Source organism: Salmo salar, chromosome ssa17 (assembly GCF_905237065.1).
Source record: "Salmo salar chromosome ssa17, Ssal_v3.1, whole genome shotgun sequence".
NCBI classification, from domain to species: Eukaryota; Metazoa; Chordata; class Actinopteri; order Salmoniformes; family Salmonidae; genus Salmo; species Salmo salar.
This window is the reverse complement of record NC_059458.1, coordinates 4,355,291-4,377,268: the sequence shown is the minus strand read 5'-3', so window position 1 is coordinate 4,377,268 and position 21,978 is coordinate 4,355,291.

Genomic DNA, 21,978 nt, shown 5'->3' with positions numbered 1-21,978 from the left:
GTGTGTGTGTGTGTGTGTGTGTGTGTGTGTGTGTGTGTGAGCGCGAGAGAGAGAAAGAAAGCGATGTTGGGTGTTCACCAGCAGGACTGGTGGGCTGCTTTGGTTTCAGCACCATGGACATCTCCCATACTGTCCTCGCGCCGTCCTCTATGGTAGATAGGCCTACTATGTCACTGGGCTAAGGAAGTGTTTCCTAAAGCAGCGTCGTTTAGCCAGCTCATTTTGCTCTGACCCAACAACACAGATTTTAAGATATTTTAAAACATTGTTTTTCTAAGTAATTAAGTGTTATTTTCACTTTATTTAGAAACAATAAATGGATGTTAGCTGGCCATCCTATTGATCTGTATCTGTTAATCCTGCTGTCAGGCCAAACGCTGTTCTACACTCAGTTCTGCTTTGATTTAACCTCAATATGTATAGTTATGGTAAGGTTTAGTATCTGGCTAGCTGGTCTGTACTTAAAAAGATACAGTTATCGACAACTTCAGGGTTCATGTCCATTCATTTTAAATAACCACTATATACATATGTAACTTTTGACCAAACATACTGAGATTTATTGAACTAGGTGTGTTAGTGCTGTGCTGGAACTAAAGTCTGCACGCCCTGTATCTCTCCAGGACTAAGCTGGAACTAAAGCCTCCATGCTCTGTATTTCTCCAGGACTAAACTGGAACAAAAGCCTGCACGCCTTGTATCTCTCCAGGACTAAGCTGGAACTAAAGCCTGCATACCCTGTAGCTCTCCAGGACTAAGCTGCAACTAATGCCTGCATGCCCTGTATATGTTCAGGACTAAGCTGGAACTAATACCTGCATGCCCTGTATATGTTCAGGACTAAGCTGGAGCTAAAGCCTGCATGCCCTGTGTCTCTCCAGATCTAGGGTTGGAATTAAAGCCTGCACGCCCTGCAGCGCTCCTCTCCTTTCCTCCTCTTCTCTTCTCCTCTCATTTTCTCCTATCCTTTCCACTTGTTCTCCCCTTCTTTCTTCTCCTCTTTTCTCCTCTCCTCTCTTCTCTTCTCCTCTCTTCTCTCATTTACATTTTAGTCATTAGGGTAGGCGCTCTTATCCAGAGCAACATTCAGGAGCAATAAGGGTTAATTTACTCTCTTCTCCTGTCATCCACCTGAGACACTAGTAGCTCTTAAAACCTGTCAAACTCTTGGGCCTTATTTACCTGTGATCCAGCATCTACATTTAAATATTTTCTCATGCTTCTGTTCAAGAGTCCTTTTGATTGACTTGAGCTAAAATCCCTGTTCATCAGAGGATTCAAGTACACCCAAATATAATAACGGACATCTGTATAATTTTGGCACTCTTTTTACAGTACCAGTCAAAGTTTGGACACACCTACACATTCAAGGGTTTTTCTTTATTGTTACTATTTTCTACATTGTAGACTAATAGTGAAGACATCCAACTTTGAAATAACACATGTGGAATCATGTAATAACCAAAAAAGTGTTAAACAAATCAAAATACATTTTATAATTGAGATTCTTCAAAGTAGCCACCCTTTGCACTGATGACAGCTTTGCACACTCTTGGCAAACTCTCAACAAGCTTCATGAGGAATGCTTTTCCAAAAGTCTTGAAAGAATTCCCACATATTGTTGGCTGCTTTTCCTTCACTCTGCGGTCCAACTCATCCAAAACCATCTCAATTGGGTTGAAGTCTGGTGATTGTGGAGGCCAGGTCATCTGATGCAGAACCATCACTCTTCTTCTTGGTCAAATAGCCTTTACACAGCCTGGAGGTGTGTTTTGGGACATTGTCCTATCGAAAAAGAAATTATAGTCCCACTAAGCTCAAACCAGATGGGATGGCATATCGCTGCAGAATGCTGTGGTTAGCCATGCTGGTTAAGTGTGCCTTGAATTCTAAATAAATCACAGACAGTGTCACCAGCAAAGCACCCCCACACCATCACACCTCCTCCTCCATGCTTCACGGTTGGAACCACACATGCAGAGATAATCCATTCGCCTACTCTGTGGAACCAAAAATCTCACATTTTGACTCATCAGACAGAAGGACAGATTTCCAACGGTCTAATGTCCATTGCTCGTGTTTCTTGGTCCAAGCAAGTCTCTTCTTCTTATTGGTGTCCTTTAGTAGTGGTTTCTTTGCAGCAACTCAACCATGAAGGCCTGATTCATGCAGTCTCCTCTGAACAGTTGATGTTGAATTGTGTCTTTTACTTGAACTCTGTGAAGCATTTATTTGGTCTGCAATTTCTGAGGCTGGGAACTCTAATGAACTTATCCTCTGCAGCAGAGGTAACTCTGAGTCTTCCTTTGCTGTGGCGGTCCTCATAAGAGCCAGTTTCATCATAGTGATTGATGGTTTTTGCGACTGCACTTGAAGAAACTTTCAGAATTCTTCTTGAAATTTTCAGGCTTGACTGACCTTCATGTCTTAAAGTAATGGACTGCCATTTCTCTTTGCTTATTTCAGATGTTCTTGCCATAATATGGACTTGGTCTTTTACCAAATAGGGCTATCTTCTGTGTATCTTGTCACAACATAACTGATTGTCTCAAACGCATTAAGAAGGAAAGAAGTTCCACAAATTAACTTTTAACAAGGCCTGCTAATTGAAATGCATTCCAGGTGACTACCTCATGAAGCTGTTTGAGAGAATTCCAAGAGTGTGCAAAGCTGTCATCAAGGGAAAGGGTGGCTACTCTGAAAAATCTAAATTATAAAATATATTTTGATTTGTTTAACACTGTTTAGGTCATTACATGATTCCATGTGTTATTTCGTAAGCTAGCCAGCTAACGAGCTACTAGCTATTAGACTTTGTTAACCACGGCTAGCGGTCTTCACCTTTTAGCTCGGACACCAGCCAGCTTTAGCTCGGACAATACCTGCCAGTCTGCACAGCGCGATATCAACCCAGAGCATATCGGACTGCTTCTCTCTACCACATCACCTGATTCCTGCCGCTCTGGATCATTACACCGGAGCTGCAACCTTGTGGCTACTGTAAGCTAACGCCTCTGTCCTGAAGTAAGCACCATTTAGCCTTGAGCTAGCCTCGAGCTAGGCCCATATACCAGCTAATTCTATGGCTTCAATACCTCTTTTGCCAACTGGCCTGGACCCTTTATTGTCGACACGGAGCCCCGCCAATCCATCACAACTGGTTTCCCGATGTAATCACCCGATGTGGTCTCAACAGCCTTTTCCGATGCGATGTCACCGAAGACCCATCTGCTAGCCCCGGCTCGCTAGCTTTCTGAACGCCGTGTCTCCCAATCGCCTAGCAGAGTAGTGACTACCGAACGGCTCCCTGACTCACCTATTGCTGCTCATTGGACCCTATGATCACTCGGCTACACAGCTGATGCCCCCTGGACTGTTTCAATAACACGGTACCTCATTTTGTTTATCTGTCGGCTCCAGCCTTGAACTCAGGTCCTGTATGTACCTAACTGACCCTCTCTGCCCATTCATCTCCATTTACCTGTTGTCTTAGCTCTCCTGATCAACACCTGTGATCCTCTCTGTAATGTCAATATGCCTTGTCTACTGCTGTCTCGGCTAGTTCTTATTGTTTTATTTCACTGTAGAGCCCTCAGTCCCACTCAATTTGCCTTAGATTGCTCTGTTGTCCCACCCCCAACACATGCGGAGACCTCACCTGGCTTAACTGGTGCCTCGAGATGCAATCTCTCTCATCATCACTCAACGCCTAGGTTTACCTCCACTGTACTCACATCCTACCATGTCTGTACATTATGCCCTGAATCTATTCTACCACGCCCAGAAATCTGCTCCTTTTATTCTCTGTTCCCAACGCACTAGACGACCAGTTCTTATAGCCTTTAGCCGTATCCTTACCCTACTCCTCCTCTGTTGATTTTCAGGTTAACCCAGGCCCTGTAGCCCCCAGTACCACACCTATTCCCCAGGTGCTATCGTTTGTTGACTTCTGTAACCGTAAAAGCCTTGGTTTCATGCATGTTAACATCAGAAGCCTCCTCCCTAAGTTTGTTTTTTTCACTGCTTTAGCACACTCCGCCAACCCTGATGTCCTAGCTGTGTCTGAATCCTGGCTTAGGAAGGCCACCAAGAATTCTGAAATTTCCATCCCCAACTACAACATTTTCCACCAAGATAGAACTGCCAAAGGGGGTGGAGTTGTAATCTACTGCAGAGAGCGTGCAGAGTTCTGTCATGCTATCCAGGTATATGCCCAAGCAGTTCAAGCTTCTACTTTTAAAAATCCACTTTTCCAGAAATAAGCCTCTCACTGTTGCCGCTTGTTGTAGACACCCCTCAGTCCCCAGCTGTGCCCTGGACACCATATGTGAATTGATTGCCCCCCATTAATCTTCAGAGTTCGTACTGTTAGGTGACCTAAACTGGGATATGCTTAACACCCCGGCCATCCTACAATCTAAGCTAGATGCCCTCAATCTCACAAATTATCAAGGAACCTACCAGCTACAACCCTAAATCCATAAACACGGGCACCCTCATAGATATCATCCTGACCAACCTGCCCTCTAAATACACCTCTGCTGTCTTCAACCAGGATCTCAGCGATCACTGCCTCATTGCCTGCGTCCGTTATGGGTCCGCGGTCAAACGACCACCCCTCATTACTGTCAAACGCTCCCTAAAACACTTCAGTGAGCAGGCCTTTCGAATCGACCTGGAAGGATATTGTCCTCATCCTGTCAGTAGAGGATGCCTGGTTGTTCTTTAAAAGTGCTTTCCTCACCATCCTAAATAAGCATGCCCCATTCAAAAAATGTAGAACTAAGAACAGATATAGCCCTTGGTTCAGACTTGACTGCCCTTGACCAGCACAAAACCATCCTGTCGTGTACTGCATAGCCACACGATATAGAACTTTTCAGGGAATTTAGGAACCAATATACACAGTCAGTTAGGAAAGCAGAGGCTGCCTTTTTTGCATCCTGTAGCACAAATTCCAAAAAGTTTTGGGACACTAACGTCCATGGAGAATAAGAACACCTCCTCCCAGCTGCCCACTGCACTGAGGCTAGGAAACACTGTCAACACCGATAAATCTACGATAATCTTCAAAGGGGGAGACACTCTAGACCCAAATTGTTACAGACCTATGTCTATCCTGCCCTGCCTTTCTAAAGTCTTCGAAAGCCAAGTTAACAAACAGATCACCGACCGTTTCGAATCCCACCGTACCTTCTCCACTATGCAATCTGATTCCGAGCTGGTCATGGGTGCACCTTAGCCACGCTCAAGGTCCTAAACAATATCATATCCACCATCGATAAAAGACAGTACTGTGCAGCCGTCTTCATCGACCTGGCCAAGGCTTTCGACTCTGTCATTCTTATCGGCAGCCTCAACAGCCTTGGTTTCTCAAATGACTGCCTCGCCTGGTTCACCAACTACTTCTCAGATAGAGTTCAATGTGTCAAATCGGAGTGCCTGTTGCCCGGACCTCTGGCAGTCTCTATGGGATGCCACAGGGTTCAATTCTCGGGTCGACTCTTTTCTCTGTATATATCAATGATGTCGCTCTTGCTGCTGGTGACTCTCTGATCCACCTCTACACAGACAACACCATTCTGTATACGTCTGGCCCTTCTTTGGACACTGTGTTAACAACACTCCAGACGAGCTTCAATGCCATACAACACTCCTTCCGTGGCCTCCATCTGCTCTTAAATGCTAGTAAAACTAAATGCATGCTCTTAGACCGATCGCTGCCCACACCCGCCCGCCCGACTAGCGTCACTACTCTGGATGGTTCTGACTTAGAATATGTGGACAACTACAAATACCTAGGTGTCTGGTTAGACTGTAAACTCTCCTTCCAGACTCACATTAAGCATCTCCAATCCAAAATTAAATCTAGAATTGGCTTCCTATTTCACAACAAAGCCTCCTTCACTCATGCTGCTGAACGTACCCTCGTAAAACTGACTATCCTACCGATCCTTGACTTTGGCGATGTCATTTACAAAATAGCCTCCAACACTACTCAGCAAATTGGATGTAGTCTATCACAGTGCCATCCGTTTTGTCACCAAAGCCCCATATATTACCCACTACTGTGACCTGTATGCTCTCGTTGGCTGGCCCTCGCTTCATATTCGTCGCCAAACCCACTGGCTCCAGGTCATATATGAGTCTTTGCTAGGTAAAGCCCCGCCTTCTCAGCTCACTGGTCATCATAGCAACACCCACCCGTAGCACGCGCTCCAGCAGGTATATTCACTGGTCATCCCCAAAGCCAACTCCTCATTTGGCCGCCTTTCCTTCCATTCCTTCCTGGAATGAATTGTAAAAATCCCTGAAGCTGGAGACTTATATCACCCTCACTAACTTTAAGCATCAGCTGTCAGAGCAGCTTACCGATCACTGCACCTGTACACGGCCCATCCATAAATAGCCCACCCAACTACCCCATCCCCATATTGTTATTTATTTTTGCTCTTTTGCACCCCAGTATCTCCACTTGCACATCATCTGTACATCTATCACTCCAGTGTTAATGCTAAATTGTAATTATTTCGCCACTATGACCTATTTATAGCCTTACCTCCTTAATCTTACTACATTTGCACACACTGTATAGAGCTTTTTCTATTGAGTTATTAACTGTATGTTTGTTTATCCCATGTGTAACTCTGTTGTTGTTTTTGTCGCACTGCTTTGCTTTATCTTGGCAAGGACGCAGTTGTAAATGAGAACTTGTTCTCCACTGGCCTACCTGGTTAAATAAAGGTGAAATAAAATAAAAAATAAAACAATTCAGTAAATAATGAAAAATCCTTGAATGAGTAGGTGTGTCCAAACTTTGACTGGTACTGTATATAAAATGGGTGTTTAATAGTAATCCTGTAAAGGATGGGTCATACTACCCGGCATGACATTTTGTTAATTAATTAATTTGTTAATTTTTATCATTCATTTATTCATTCATATTCACACGTGTGTTTTTAAGGTCTTACGTGTGTTTGTATGTTTCAGGTGCTGAGAGGACCGCCGTGATCGTGTTCGTGATATTGACCTCTTTGTCCTCTTCAGATCTTTTTGCGGTCTGGGCTTGCTGTTAACACACCTCAACCCAGGAAGCCCTTACCCCAAAAAGCATCTGCAGTCGACCTTAGCATCACAAGCTATTCTCTACAATGTTGTGGAACGCAAATCCGCAGGTGTGTGTGTGACCCAGTAAGCAAAGTTATGTTAAAAAGACATTGAAGTCGTTCATTTTCAGTTCTAAGTAATTTTGGAGAATACCTATTTTACAGATGTTGAAAATACATCTTTTTTTGGTTGTTGTACCGTACATAATTTCAATAACATCTACATGTCAATGAAGAAAGCATTATGTCAAGTTCAAAAGTTTTATTAACAAATAAAATAGCAAAATAGAGAAAAATGTAGATTTTGGTATGGAATTATAATTATTTTAATTACATTTAAATAAAATGTTAAAACATACAGTCTACCTGCAGTGAAGCCACTCAACATTTACATTAAATTCCAGTCATCTAGCAGACTCCCATCCAGAGAGACCCACAGGAGCAACCAGAGTCAACCGCCCCGCCCAAGGGCACATCGACAGATCCTCCACCCAGTCGACTTGGGGACCTGAACCAGTGACCTCTCCACCACTGGGCCAATGCTCCCAACCGCCAGGCCACCCACTGCCCCAAATCATCCAAGATCACCCCACAGTTCCCCCTGAAAAACCTCCCCCTCCAAGCCACCATCCCCTTCCAACCAAACCAAAGCAACTACCCACCTGATGCGCCAGGTCCACCCACTGGGGAGCCAAGCATAGTCAATCAGAAGGATTTCTTCACCCACAAAAGGACTTTATTACAAACAGAAATACTCCTCAGCATCCCCCCTCCCCCTCCTCAGACGATCCCGCAGGTGAAGAAGTCAGATGTGGAGGTCCTGGGCTGGATTGCTTACACGTGGTCTGCGTTGTGAGGCCAGTTGAATGTATTGCCAAATTCTCTAAAGAGAAATTAACATTCAATTCTCTGGCAACAGCTCTGTTGGACATTCCTCCAGTTAGCATGCTAATTGCACAGTCCCTCAAAACTTAAGACATGTTAGGCATTGTGTTGTGTGACAAAACTGTACATGTTAGTGGCCTTTTATTGTCCTCAACACAAGGTGCACCTGTGTAATGATCATGCTGTTTAATCAGCTTCTTGATATGCCACACGTGTCAGGTGGATGGATTATCTTGGCAAAGGAGAAATGCTCACTAACAGATGTAAACAATTTTGTGCACAACATTTGAGAGAAATACGCTTTTTTTTGCATATGGAAAATGTCTGGGATCTTTTATTTCAGCTCATGCAAAAGGGGACAAACACTTTGCTTGTTGCGTTTATATTTTTGTTCAGTAGAAAAACAAAAGACATCAAGGACAATAAAAATGTAAACAGCAAGGCCAACTGTGTGTGTGTGTGCATGTCTATGCATGTCTATGCATGTGCATTTGAATGTGAGTGTGTGCATGTGTACGCACGTTCAAGCACTTGAGTGGCATTGGATGTAGCAAAAGTTCCTTTTTAGTGTCTAAACTCTATTTGACTTTTTTATTTTTACTTAATTTTTTACTTTATCTTTGACCATCATTCTATCCGCCGGCCAGCAGCTTCACTCCCACTTTTCTCCAGTTTCACATCCCAATCCTCGGTTTCCCTCAGCCCATCCCACCTATCTCTGCTGGCCACCCTCTTCTGATTTTAATGCGCCATATACAGTATCTTTCAACTATACTGTGTTTAACGTACAATTTGAATCTATCTAGTCGAATAGAATCCACAGATTGTGAGTTGGAGATAAATACCTTTACTAAGAGTATTAGTATGTTAGCGATTGACTGACCAGGTCCCTCCAAATCTCCTAACAATGCTATTCCTAGGCTCAAGTTTAGATTAATGTTATGCTTTTTCAGCCGTTCCTCAACCTGAGACCAGAAACAGGCTACCTGTTTCTGTATCCTCGCAACAAAATCAAATGAAAATGGTAAACTTTCCTATTTAGGATATTTTTGTTCCTCTGCAAGTTTTGTGCATGTGGGGACAGACCAGTACCCTACCTCCTCCCGCTGCTACCTGTCTCCTCCATTTTTGGTGTAGTGCTGTAATCAATTGGTTGAAATCCTGGATTTAGCAGACCTTCCCATACATTTACGACAGCTCCATGAAAAACATAACTCTAGCATTCCAAATTACAATATCATTTTAAAACAAAATACCCTTCTCAAACATCGTTTCCATAAATCAACCAGTACATTTGAGTTGAACCATAATATTTGTTGTTATATTTGTTCTATCTTTTCTCAGGGATGAAATTGAAATTGTAACCAGATATGCAATGCTTGTTTGAAAATGAGAGATACTTTGAACAAGGTTTCATTTTCAATTAATTGAAAATGAGAAATGGCAATTTGCACAAAGACAAGAAGGCCATTTTTAAACAAGGGATGAGATTTTCTTAGTAATCTACTTGAAAACCATTTTGAGTTCAAGTAAAACTTTTGTATAAGTGAAGCTTTTATGGAGAGGTTTTATATTTAACTTTTTACTGCAGTGGGCTAAATCAGTGTGTGAGTAGAACGGGATGCTACAGGTAAGCATGTGAGAATGATGTCAGATGGTTGTTTTGGTTGTCCAATACAGTAGAACAGTGGTTTTCTTGTTTTCAAACCTCTCCACAGGGACCCCAGATGTTTCACAATTTTGTTGTAGCCATGAATTAGCACACATGATTCACCTATTCAAGGGTTTGATGATTAGTTGACAAGTTGAATCATGTGCGCTAGCTGTGGAATAGTTCAAATACATGGAAGACCTGGGAAAACAGATGAGTTCACTCTCATAGAGATTTGTGCCATTAATGGATCAATGAAGAAAGAGCCAGTGTAACGACTATATAGGCTTTGCCCTTTTCTAGCACACTAGAGCCCCAGGTTCAAACCCTGTTGGTCACACCTGGGGGAGTAAAGCAAACCACAAGCCACTGTGGCTCCAGATGACCGGTTGCCCACTCCTGAACCTGATCTAACCGATAACTGTCTAATACCTGTGCTGAGGCCTTCAACAACTCTGGTCTAGTCCAGTAGATGGCAGCAAAACATCTGTTTTTGAACATGAACTAATTCTACATGGAGAACCTTCCAGAAGGACAACCATCTACAGCACTCCACCAATCAGGCCTTTATGGTAGAGTGGCCAGATGGAAGCCACACCTCAGCAAAAGGCAGCCCGCTTGGACTTTGCCAAAAGGCACCTAACGACTCTCAGACCATGAGAAACAAGATTCTCTAATCTGATGAAACCATGATTGAACTCTTTGGCCTGAATGCTAAGCGTCACGTCTGGAGGAAACCTGGCATCATCCCTATGGTGAAGTATGGTGGTGGTAGCATCATGCTGTGGAGATGTTTTTCAGAGGCAGGGACTGAGAGACTGGTCAGGATCAAGGGAAAGTGGAACGGAGCAAAGTACAGACTGGGGCAAAGGTTCATCTTCCAACAGGACAACAACCCTAAGTACACAGCCAAGACAACGCAGGAGTGGCTTAGGGACAAGTCTTTGAATGTCCTTGAGTGGCCCAGCCAGAGACTGGATTTGAACCCGATCAAACATCACTAGAGAGAAATGAAAATACAGTTGAGGTCGGAAGTATACATACACCTTAGCCAAATACATTTAAACTCGTTTTTTCTCAAATCCTGACATTTAATCCTAGTAAAAATTCCCTGTCTTAGGTCAGATAAGATCACCATTTTATTTTAAGAATGTATAATGTCAGAATAATAGTAGAGAGAATGATTTATTGCAGCTTTTATTTCTTTCATCACATTCCCAGTGGGTAAAAGGTTTACATACACTCAATTAGTATTTGGTAGCATTGCCTTTAAATTGTTTAACTTGGGTCAAACTTTGCGGGTAGCCTTCCACAAACTTCCCACAGTAAGTTGGGGGAATTTTGGCCCATTCCTCCTGACAGCGCTGGTGTAACTGAGTCAGGTTTGTAGGCCTCCTTGCTCGCACACTCTTTTTCAGTTCTGCCCACAAATTCTCTACAGGATTGAGGTCAGGGCTTGGTGATGGCTACTCCAATACCTTGACTTTGCTGTCCTTAAGCCATTTTGCCACAACTTTGGAAGTATGCTTGGGGTCATTGTCCATTTGGAAGACCCCTTTGCGACCAAGCTTTAACTTCCTGACTGATGTCTTGAGATGTTGCTTCAATATATCCACATCATTTTCCATCCTCATGATGCCATATATTTTGAAGTGCACCAGTCCCTCCTGCAGCAAAACACCCCCACAAGATGATACTGCTACCCCCGTGCTTCATGGTTGGGATGGTGTTCTTCGGCTTACAAGCCTCCACCTTTTCCTCCAAACATAACAATGGTCATTATGGCCAAACAGTTCTATTTTTGTTTCATCAGACCAGAGGACATTTCTCCAAAAAGTATGATCTTTGTCCCCATGTGCAGTTGCAAACCATAGTCTGGCTTTTTTATGGCGGTTTTGGAGCAGTGGCTTCTTCCTTGCTGAGCGGCCTTTCAGGTTATGTCGATATAGGACTCGTTTCACTGTGGATATAAATACTTTTGTACCTGTTTCCTCCAGCATCTTCACAAGGTCCTTTGCTGTTGTCTGGGATTGATTTGCACTTTTCGCACCAAAGTACGTTCATCTCTAGGAGACAGAATGCGTCTCCTTCCTGAGAGGTATGACGGCTGCATGGTCCCATGGTGTTTATACTTGAGTACTATTGTTTGTACAGATGAACGTGCTACCTTCAGGCGTTTGGAAATTGCTCCCAAGGATGAACCAGACTTGTGGTGGTCGACAACGTTTTTTCTGAGGTCTTGGCTGATTTCTTTTGATTTTGCCATGATGTCAAGCATAGAGGCACTGAGTTTGAAGGTAGGCCTTGAAATACATCCACAGGTACACCTCTAAACTATAGTTTGTTAACAAGAAATTTGTGTAGTGGTTGAAAAATGAGTTTTAATGACTCCAATCTAAGTGTATGTAAACTTCCGACTTCAACTGTAGGTGTGCAGCGACGCTCCCCATCCAACCTGACAGAACTTGAGAGGATCTGCAGAGAAGAATGGGAGAAACTCCCCAAACACAGGTGTGCCAAGCTTGCAGCTTCATACCCAGACTCAAGGTTGTGATCGCTGCCAAAGGTGCTTCAACAAAGTATTGGGTAAATACTTATGTAAATGTGATATTTCCATTTTTTTCCAAAACAAAATGTGGAAAAAGTCAGTCTGAATATGTTCCGAATGAGCTGTAGATTTATTGCACCCATAACTGAGATGGTTTTTCCAGTTTACTAAATTTACCAAAAATTAATTTACCAAAAATACAATTGTAGAATACAGAAGGTGCAACTTAGAAATTTGGTTGTGGATCAGAATTTTTTCTCTTGTTATGTCAGCTGACTCACTGTCAGTGACTATCTAGCAAGCTATGTAAACTTGTAGTGATCATGGTCAAATTACTGACCAGTGGGCCCCCATTAATTTTGTTGTTCACTATCATTCAGATACAGTATCATATTAAAAACGGCAAACATTTCTATCCACCCTATGGCAAAATGTGTAGAAATGCAGGAAATTTGCTGTACAACTGCACATTTTTCTCTCCACCCAAAAATTGCACTTAGGGCCATCAAAAGGCTAGGGCCGGCTCCGACGGCATGTGTGAGTATGAATGTGGGTATGCAGACCTGTGAGCCACTGCGGTCCCTCAAGATGAGTTCAGAAGTGTTTTGTGGCCTCCACCCCCATCAAAGTTTCCCATCTCTGATTTTAGGTAGTCTCTGTAATCAATCTTCCCTACCCTGACAGTCATTCTGAATGTAGGTTGCGGGTGATTCAAAATTCCAAGTGATGGATATCCTTACTTTGGCTAGATTCCAATAGGAATTACACATCACTTTGCAAGCCAGCATAATATGACTTGCAGGCCTGATTTGGCCTGTAAACCAGGAGTTTCACATAACTATGTTAGGGTATGAATAGGCCCTCAAAGAAAAGCCTTATGATTTACAGTATTTCACATATTGTGGTAAAGTGTTTAATTTAAAAAATATCATAAGATAAGTGTTCTTGGTAGAACCGTTCATAGAGTGTTCAATGTAGAACCCTTCAAAGATAAAAGGGCTCTTGGTAGAACCATTCATAGAGGGTTCTAGGAAGAACCGTTAGATAATAAAAGGGTTCTTGGTAGAACCATGTAAAGAGGGTTCTCAGTAGAACCCTCTGTAAAGGGTTCTACCTAGCACCCAAAAGGGTTCCCCTATGGGGACAACCTGAACCCTATAACTTTTTTTTAATAGTGTACTTTCCAGTTTCAATAAAGGAAAAAATACCCTTATCAGTTCTGTATTTCTAATTGTTTTCTCCATGTGCAGTTCACACTGGTAAACTTGGGTTTCAAAGTCCAATGCCAGAATAATCCATTTTTTCTGCTCTGACACAATAGTCCTGGCTGTTTTGGTGTTTTGGCACAAAGGGTTCCAAAAGGTTTCTTCGGCTGTCCCCATAGGATAACCCATGTTGGTTCCAGGTAGAAAGCAGCCTTTCCCTCTGTGGAAAGGGTTCTACATGGAACCCAAAAGGGTTCTACCTGGAACAAAAAGGGTTCTTCAAATAGTTCTCCTATGGAACCTTTTTTTATGAAAGTGTACAACAGTGTTGTCTAGACAGCAGACTCAGTGTGTTGGTGATTTGATAGGACACTTTGATAGGACTGTGAGCGTCACTCACCAGGGGGTCTCTTATATGGAACATCTATCCCTCCATCAGATGACGTACAGAGCCAAGCTAATTCAGAATTCCAAGAATGTCTCTGACTCATCCTGCCAAGTCTTGCTTTTGGGAATGCCATGTTACTCCAGGCTGGCCACAGCCCTTCCAGTAATACACTATCTGTAGGTATTTCCATAAACTGCAGAAGTAGGTCAAGTGTGTGTGTGTAACTTTACCATCATGCTTTATGCATGAGGACCACAGTCCTCTGGTCAGGATAAGAGAGTGTCCCAACCCAGGTCTGGCCAAGACTGATCTTCTTCCAGCACACCACTTATACTCTTGTTCAACTCATTCTGGTCTAAATTGAAGATTATGGTTAGTTAAGTTGAATCAGTTGTGTTAGAGCTGGGCTGAACAAAAACCTGCACCATCACACCATCTTACTTGCACAGCTTACGCTCATGTCCAGCTCCATGCAATCAAGCTTGTGATGTTTTTGATGGGAAACCATCAAAAACAGTGACAGACTGGTTCTCTGCTGAGTCCTTCTCTGAGGAGTTGTAAAACAACAGGAGATGAAGCTGAGCAACACTGGGCAAACACAACCAGTCAATTCATCATCCCGTTTCCCCATCATGATGGTAGGAAAACTGCCTTGGACATATTCATCATGTCAATAGCTACGTCTGCGCCAGGGGATGTTACCCAACCCTGTTTTTATTTTATTGTCCAGCACTGCCGGACACTATCCAACACCCTTACTGAGAAAGCAGGGGCACTTCCTGAATCAACAGTAGCAGCAACCAATCACAACATTTAATTTCCACTGTGTGGGCCCACAGCCCTGGTCAGATGTCCAGAGCTGTATCTCATTCCAGAGAGTTGGTCCCTTCATTTATCCTAGCTCCTTTACAGATCTGACAGACTGGATAGGTGGAAACAATAGTGGAAGGGGTATTTGAAGGGGTGCATGAGGCACCATCATAGAGCCAGCCACTGTTGAAGACCATTGTCCACCTAAGAACTACATGTACATTCATTTTTTGTTTTGAATTGTCTTTGAGATTATCTGTATAATGAAAAGTGCAATATAAAATAAATATATTATTATTATCATGAGACTACATGACAAGTGAGATAAACATGAATAGATATTTATATATGATTGTTCCAGATATCGTGTCATGTATGTTTCTTCCAGTCATTATGTAATGTCATTTTCAATGTCAAGTTGACATCATTGATGTCATTTGACATATAGTTTAGTTGACATGACCTGTCATAGTAGTGGCATGTTAGGATACCTTTAGGGTCAGCACTACATGATTACCTACATTGATTGACACACTGATACTTACTTGCATTATGTGAAAATTGGATTATAGTCTGCAAGATTTATATCAAGTGACAGGTGGGTATTTAAATGCAGTAAAGTTAGAAGCTATTGCCTACACAATCCAGTTCTTATTCCGGTTATTTTTTAACAGTGGAATTAAAAAAATAATAATTGGAGTGAGATGCAGCCCAGAGTCTGTACTTTCAAGTCGAAGAGAGAAGTTGCTCAAGACTGGATTTTCCATGCTTTGTTTTTATATAAAAAACAATAACTTTATTCTTTATGATGGTATCATGTTCCTGATTAAAATACAGTCACTGGGTCTCAGTTTATTACCTTTCCCAGAACTATTTGACGTATAAGGTAAATGTTTTGAAGATATCCACCACATTTCTTTCATTCTGTCCTTATCCCAGCTGGCATGGATTAAATCTGTTAAACTCTGAGAGGTTGTTTTGGATCTGGTATTTCATTTGAAAGCTACAGCCCTTGTCTTTTTGGAAATCAAACTTAACTGTTACTGCTGGGAAGGTCATAAGAATCTTAAACAGTGACTCACCATCCAAACCAGATGCAGCTGGTTTCAAGTGTCCAAAAGATGTAACGTGATATCTTACCGCAATCTAGTGGAAGATCTGGGAATCAGTTTGGGGATATATTTACATCAATGGATAGGTAGACATCAGCTTTCTCCTCATATAGAGTACCAGTGAAATGTTTGGACACACTGACTCATTCAAGGGTTGTTCTTTATTTTAAATATTTTATACATTGTAGAATAACAGTGAAGACATCAAAACTGTAAAATAACACATATGGAAAAATGTATTAACCAAAAAAGCGTTAAACAAATGAAAATATATTTGATATTTTAGATTCTTCAAAGTAGCCACCCTTTGCCTTGATGACAGCTTTGCACACTCTTGGCATTCTCTCAACCAGCTTCATGAGGTAGTCACCTGGAATGCATTTCAGTTAACAGGCATTGTTAAAAGTTCATTTGTGGAATTTCTTTCCTTCTTAATGTGTTTGAGCCAAACAGTTGTGTTGTGACAAAGTAGGGGTGGAATACAGAAGATTGCCCTATTTGGTAAAATACCAAGTCCATATTATGGCAAGAACAGCTCAAATAAGCAAAGATTTAAAAAAAAACAGTCCATCATTACTTTAAGACATGAAGGTCAGTCAATACAGAAAGTTTCTTTAAGTTTCAAAGTTTTTTAAGTTCAGTCACAAAAACCATCAAGCGCTATGATGTAACTGGCCCTCATGTAGACCGCCACAGAATAGGAAGACCCAGAGTTCATTAGAGTTAACTGCATCTCAGATTGCAGCCCAAATAAATGCTTGACAGAGTTCAAGTAACAGACACATCTCAACATCAACTGTGTATATTGCTGCAAAGAAACCACTACTAAAGAATATCAATAATAAGAAGAGAATTGCTTTGGCCAAAAAAACACCAGCAATGGATATTAGACCGGAGGAAATCTGTTCTTTGGTCTGATGAGTCCAAATTTGAGCTTTTTGGTTCCAATCGCTGTGTCTTTGTGAGACACAGAGTGGGTGAACGGATGATCTCCGTATGTGTGGTTCCCACCGTAAAGCATGGAGGAGGAGGTGTGATGGTGTAGGGGTGCTTTGCTGGTGACACTGTCTGTGATTTATTTAGAATTCATGGCACACCTAACCAGCATGGCTACCACAGCATTCTGCAGCGATACACCATCCACTCTGGATTGCACTTAGTGGGACAATAATTGGGTTTTCAACAGGACAATGACCCAAAACACACCTCCAGGCTGTGTAAGGGCTATTTGACCAAGAAGGAAAGTGATGGAGTGCTGCATCAGATGACCTGGCCTCAAAAATCACCCGACCTCAACCCAATTGAGATGGTTTGGGATGAGTTGGACCGCAGAGTGAATGAAAAGCAGCCAACAAGTGCTCAGCATATGTGGAAACTCCTTCAAGACTGTTGGAAAAGCATTCCTCATAAAGCTTGTTGAGAGTTTGCCAAGAGTGTGCAAAGCTGTCATCAGTGCAAATGGTGGCTACATTGAAGAATCTGAAATATATATTTTGATTTGTTTAACACTTTTTGGATACTACATGATTCCATATGTGTTATTTCATAGTTTTGATGTCTTCACTATTATTCTACAATGTAGAATATAGTCAGTATAAAGAAGAACCCTTGAATGAGTAGGTGTGTCCAAACTTTTGACTGGTACTGTATATATTATTCCTGTAAGACAAATTACGTTGCACAAGCCCTGTGCTTTTAAAATGTTTTGAGCATACCATTAGGTAAAAGATTTGACTTATTTTTATACTTTCTTTTGGAACAGTAATTGGTGACATATTTTCTATAAAACTAAGACTTTCAAATCTCTTATTCCCCCAACCCATGTTAACATTACCTCAACATTACCTAAAACACGTTCATTATAAAGAACACCTTTTATCTCAGTTCTACCAGGTGACAGTATCTGAGGTTTATGCATTGCATACCTCTGCTACATTGCTAACACATTGGGTTAATCGGTGTTGACTGTCACAATAGTACAATATTGCATAACTCAAATCAAATGAAATTTCATTTCTCACATGCGCTGAATACAACAGGTGTAGACCTTACAGTGAAATGCTTACTAAATAAACAAAAGTAAATATATATATATATATATATATATATATATATATATATATATATGTATCAAAAAATAACACAAGAAAATGATATAACTACAACGAGGCTATAGACAGGGTACCGGTACCGAGTCAATGTGCGGTGGTACAGGTTAGTCGAGGTAATTTGTAAAGTGATTATGCACAGAAAATAAACAGCAAGTAGCAGCAGTGTAAAAACAAAGGGTGGGGGGGGGTCAATGTAAATAGTCCAGGTGGCCATTTCATTAATTGTTCAGCAGTCTTATGGCTTGGGGGTTGAAGCTGTTAAGGAGACTTTTGGTCCTATTCTAGAATTGGCTCTCCGGTACCACTTGCCGTGCAAGAGCAGAGAGAACACTCTATGACTTGGGTGACTGGAGTCTTTGAACATTTTTGGGGCCTTCCTCTGCTATATATGTCTGGATGTCAGCAAGCTTGGCTGGGCCATACGCACTACACTCTGTAGCGCCTTACGGTCAGATGCCAAGCAGTTGCCATGCCAGGCGGGGATGCAACCGGTCAGGATGCTCGATGGTGCAGCTGTAAAACTTTTTGAGGATCTGGGGACCCATTGCAAATCTTTTCAGTCTCCTGAGGGTGTTGTTGTGCCCTCTTCACAACTGTCTTGATGTGTTTGTGATGGTGATGTGGACACCAAGGAACTTGAAACTCTCGATGTTAATGGGGGCGTGTTCGTCCCTCCTTAACCTGTAGTCCACGATCAGCTCCTTTGTCTTGATCACATTGAGGGAGAGGTTGTTGTCCTGGCACCACACTGCCAGGTCTCTGACCTCCTCCTTATAGGCTGTCTCATCGTTGTCAGTGATCAGTCCTACCACTGTTGTGTCTTCAGCAAACTTAATGATGGTGATCAGGCCTACCACTTTTGTGTCTTCAGAAAACTTCATGATGGTGTTGGAATCGTGCTTGGCCACGCAGTCGTGGGTGAACAAGGAGTACAGGAGGGGAACTAAACACTGTTCCCCAGTGTTGAGGATCAGCGTGGCAGATGTGTTATTGCATACCTTTACCACCTGGGGGCGGCCTGTCAGGAAGACCAGGATACAGTTGCAGAAGGAGGAGTTTAGTCCCAGGGTCCTTAGCTTAGTGATGAGCTTTGTGGGCTCTATGGTGCTGAACACTGAGCTGTAGTCAATTAACAAAATTCTCACATAGGTGTTCCTTTTGTCCAGGTGGGAAAGGGCAGTGTGGAGTGCGATTGAGATTGCGTCATCTGTGGGGTCAATATGCAAATTGGGGTGGGTCTAGGGTTTCCAGCATTATGTTGTTTATGTGACCCAGGACCAGCCTTTCAAAGCAATTCATGTCTACCGCTGTGTGTGCTACGGGCGGTAATCATTTAGGCAGGTTATCTTCATTTTCTTGGGCACAGGGACTATGGTGGTCTGTTTGAAACATGTAGGTATTACAGACTCGGTCAGGGAGAAGTTGAAAATGTCAGCAAAAACACTTGCCAGTTAGTCCGTGCATGCTTTAATTAAACGTCCTGGGAGTCCATCTGGCCCTGCGACTTTGTGAATGTTGACCTGTTTAAAGGTTTTTCTCACATCGGCACAGTCGTTCAGAATAGCTGGTGCTCTCTTGCATGCTTCAGTGTTGCTTGCCTCGAGCGAGCATAAAAGCCATTTAGCTCGTCTTGTAGGCTTGCATCACTGGGCAGCTCGTGGCTGGGTTTCCCTTTGTTGTCCGTTATATTTTTCAAGCCCTGCCACAGCCGACGAGCGTCAGAGCCGGTGTAGTAGGTTTCAATCTTAGTCCTGTATTGACGCTTTGCCTGTTTGATGGTTCGTCTGAGGGCATAGCGGAATTTCTTATAAGCATCCTCATTAGCGTCCCACTCCTTGAAAGCGGCAGCTCTGGCCTTTAGCTCGGTGCAGATGTTGCCTGTAATCCATGGCTTCTGGTTGGGAAATGTACGTATGATCACTGTGGAGACAAAGTCGTAAATGCACTTATTGATGAAGCTGGTGACTAAGGTGGTATACTCCTCAATGCCATTGGATGAATCCAGTCCATGTTCCAGTCTGTGCTAGCAAAACAGTCCTGTAGCGTAGCATCTGCATCGTCTGACCACTTCCGTATTGAGCGAGTCCTGGTACTTCCTGCTTTAGTTTTTGCTTGTAAGCAGGAATCAGTAGGATAGAATTATGGTCTGATTTGCCAAATGGAGGGCGAGGGAGAGCTTTTTATGCGTCTCTGTGTGTGGAGTAAAGGTGGTCTCAAGTTTTTTTTCCTCTGGTTACACGTGACATGCTGGTAGAAATGAGGAAAAACTGATTTAAGTTTGCCTGCATTAAAGTCCCTGGCTTATCAAATGAAATTCAAATCAAATCAAATCAAATTTATTTATATAGCCCTTCGTACATCAGCTGATATCTCAAAGTGCTGTACAGAAACTCAGCCTAAAACCCCAAACAGCAAGCAATGCATGTGAAAGAAGCACGGTGGCTAGGAAAAACTCCCTAGGAAAAACTCCCTAGAAAGGCCAAAAACCTTGGAAGAAACCTAGAGAGGAACCAGGCTATGAGGGGTGGCCAGTCCTCTTCTGGCTGTGCAGGGTGGATATGGCCTTATACAGCTCGTTGAGTGTGGTCTTAGTGCCAGCATCGGCTTGTGGTGGTAAATAGACGACTACGAATAATATAGATTTTTTTATTTTATTTTATTTCACCTTTATTTAACCAGGTAGGCAAGTTGAGAACAAGTTCTCATTTACAATTGCGACCTGGCCAAGATAAAGCAAAGCAGTTCGACACATACAACAACGCAGAGTTACACATGGAGAAAAACAAACTTACAGTCAATAATACAGTAGAAAAATAAGTCTATATACAATGTGAGCAAATGAGGTGAGATAAGGGAGGTAAAGGCAAAAAAGGCCATGGTGGCAAAGTAAATACAATATAGCAAGTAAAACACTGGAATGGTAGATTTGTAGTGGAAGAAAGGGCAAAGTAGAAATAGAAAAAATGGGGTGCAAAGGAGCAAAATAAATAAATAAATACAGTAGGGGAAGAGGTAGTTGTTTGGGCTAAATTATAGATGGGCTATGTACAGGTGCAGTAATCTGTGAGCTGCTCTGACAGCTGGTGCTTAAAGCTAGTGAGGGAGATAAGTGTTTCGAGTTTCAGAGATTTTTGTAGTTTGTTCCAGTCATTGGCAGCAGAGAACTGGAAGGAGAGATGGCCAAAGGAGGAATTGGCTTTGGGGGTGACCAGAGAGATATACCTGCTGGAGCGCGTGCTACAGGTGGGTGCTGCTATGGTGACCAGTGAGCTGAGATAAGGGGGGTCTTTACCTAGCAGGGTCTTGTAGATGACCTGGAGCCAGTGGGTTAGGCGACGAGTATGAAGCGAGGGCCAGCCAACGAGAGCGTACAGATCGCAGTGGTGGGTAGTATATGGGGCTTTGGTGACAAAACGGATGGCACTGTGATAGACTCCATCCAGTTTATTGAGTAGGATATTGGAGCTATTTTGTAAATGACATCACCGAGTTGAGGATCGGTAGGATAGTCAGTTTTACGAGGGTATGTTTGGCAGTATGAGTGAAGGATGCTTTGTTTGCGAAATAGGAAGCCAATTCTAGATTTAACTTTGGATTGGAGATGTTTGATGTGAGTCTGGAAGAAGAGCTTACAGTCTAACCAGACAGCTAGGTATTTGTAGTTGTCCACATATTCTAAGTCAGAACCGTCCAGAGTAGTGATGCTGGATGGGCGGGCAGGTGTGGGCAGCGATCAGTTGAAGAGCATGCATTTAGTTTTACTTGTATTTAAGAGCAGTTGGAGGCCACGGAAGGAGAGTTGTATGGCATTGAAGCTCGTCTGGAGGGTTGTTAACACAGTGTCCAAAGAAGGGCCAGAAGTATACAGAATGGTGTCGCCTGCGTAGAGGTGGATCAGAGACTCACCAGCAGCAAGAGCGACATCATTGATGTATACAGAGAAAAGAGTTGGCCCAAGATTTGAACCCTGTGGCACCCCCATAGAGACTACCAGAGGCCCGGACAACAGGCCATCCGATTTGACACATTGAACTCTATCAGAGAAGTAGTTGGTGAACCAGGCGAGGCAGTCATTTGAGAAACCAAGGCTATTGAGTCTGCCGATGAGGAGTCGAAAGCCTTGGCCAGGTCAATGAATACGGCAGCACAGTATTGTTTCTTA